Source organism: Acipenser ruthenus, unplaced genomic scaffold (assembly GCF_902713425.1).
Source record: "Acipenser ruthenus unplaced genomic scaffold, fAciRut3.2 maternal haplotype, whole genome shotgun sequence".
In the NCBI taxonomy this organism is placed as follows: Eukaryota; Metazoa; Chordata; class Actinopteri; order Acipenseriformes; family Acipenseridae; genus Acipenser; species Acipenser ruthenus.
The window spans coordinates 257,501-260,000 of NW_026707543.1; positions in this window are offsets into that span (position 1 = coordinate 257,501).

The following is a 2,500-nucleotide window of genomic DNA, read 5'->3' on the forward strand; positions in this document are numbered from 1 at the left end:
CTTAGAAATATTTTTTGTTCTAAAAACCCTGTCGACGGAAATCTCCGCGGGTCCCCCCGTTGTATCTCAGACATGGAGTCTTTATGGGCAACGGGGCCGAAGTCACACTGCCAAGGAGTCGCTGCCACCCCGCAGGACATTTCAATCTCGGCCGTTTACAGACTTCCATAAACTGCCCTGCTATGGTCATGGTCATGTCATGTTAAAGATAGGCGACATGACTATGTCTTTTTCAACTCTTAGTTTCTGGCGGAGCCAAAAAAGTCCGGACTATGGTCATCTAATGTTAAAGATAGGATTTTTTTTTTTAAAGTGCTTGGCCAATGACCATGTCCACCAAAAGGCTCGCATTGAAGGTAGACACGACCATGTCCACAACGGGACTTAGTCTCTAGCAGCAAAAACATGGAGGTCACCAAGGACACAAACGGCACACTGCTGCTGAAAACAGAGCCTCCAAACCCCACGAGGGCAACAGGCTTCAAGTGCACTGAAAGTCAGCGACACAAATGGCACACTGTTGCCCAAAACAGAGCCTCCAAACCCCGTGAAGGCAAGAGACTTAAAGTGCATTAAAAATAAAAAAATGTAAGGGACCCACACTGCCTACTCAAGCCCAAAACAGAGCCTCCAGCCCGGCCTGATCTGGCGCCAGGCGCGGGAGGGCAGCATACTTCCATCAGCATGGAAGTCCAGGACTGTAAGGGGACCCACCGCCTCCCCAAGCCGAAAACAGAGCCTCCAGCCCGACCTGATCTGGCGCCAGGCACGGGAGGGCAACAGACAGACTTCCAGGGAAGTGGAAGCTGCCAGGGGTGAATGGGAACTCTGCCCGGGGTGCAGAGCCTCCCACATGGCTTGACTTATTATTTTTACTTAAATATTTTTTTGATCAAAAGACCATGCCCTTAGTAATATGCACTTACCCCCCCAGTGTATCTGTTATCTAATAGCATTATGAGAGCAAGTCACTACTTCATGCCGACCTCCTGGAACTGCCGCTCGGCCACCCAGACCCACTTTGTCCACTAAGGTTTTTTGTGGCTATGGTAATGTATTATTATTATGTGTTTATTTAGCAGACACCTTTATCCAAGTCGACTTACAGAGACTAGGGTGTGTGAACTTTGCATCAGCTGCAGAGTCACTTACAATTACATCTCACCCAAAAGACGGAGCACAAGGAGGTTAAGTGACTTGCTCAGGGTCACACAGTGAGTCAGTGGCTAAGGTGGGATTTGAACCGGGGACCTCCTGGTTACAAGCCCTTTTCTTTAACCACTGGACCACACAGCCTCCAATGTAGCACTATTCTGACTCTAGTCAATTCTATTCTAACTATGGTCATTTAGCTCAATGGTGACTCTGGTCATGTAGCTCAATGGTGACTCTGGTCATGTAGCTCAATGGTGACTCTGGTCATGTAGCTCAATGGTGACTCTGGTCATGTAGCTCAATTTTGACTATGGTCAGTGCGGCAGTGTGGAGTAGTGGTTAGGTCTCGGGACTCTTGACTAGAAGGTCGTGGGTTCAATCCCAGGTGGGGGACATTGCTGCTGTACCCTTGAGCAAGGTACTTTACCTAGATTGATTGCTCCAGTAACAATCCAACTGTATAAATGGGTAATTGTATGTAGAAAAATAATATAATTGTATGTAAAAATAATGTGATATCTTGTAACAATTGTAAGTCGTCCTGGATAAGGGTGTCTGCTAAGAAATACAGTGGCTCTCAAAAGTATTCACCCCCCTTGGACTTTTCCACATTTCATTGTGTTACAACATGGAATCAAAATGGATTTAATTGGGAGTTTTTGCCACTGATCAACACAAGAAAAGTCCATAATGTCAAAGTGAAAAATAAAATCTACAACTTGTTCTAAATTAATTACAAATATAAAACAGAAAATAATTGATTGCATAAGTATTCACCCCCTTTGCTATGACACACCTAAATAAGCTCTGGTGCAACCAATTGTCTTTAGAAGTCACATAATTAGTTGAATGGAGTCCACCTGTGTGCAATTAAGGTGTTTCACATGATTTCAGGTTAAATACACCTGTCTCTGGGAGGTCCCACAGTTGGTTAGTACATTTCCTAACAAAAACTACATCATGAAGGTGAAGGAACATTCAAAGCAAATCCGGAATAAGGTTCTTCAAAAGCACCAATCAGGGGTAGGATATAAGAACATTTCCAAGGCATTGAATATCCTCTCAGAGCACAGTAAAGTCCATTATTAAGAAATGGAGAGAATATGGCACAACTGTGAATCTGTCTAGAACAGGCCGTCCTCAAAAACGGAGTATCCGGGCGTATAGGGCACTAGTCAGGGAGGCCACCAAGAGGCCTATGGCAACTCTAAAGGAGTTACAGTGTTCCACGGCTGAGCTGGGAGACACTGTGCATATGGCAACAATAGCCCGGGTGCTTCACAAAACTGGCCTTTATGGGAGAGTGGCAAAAAGAAAGCCATTGTTGAAAAGAACTCGCATCAAA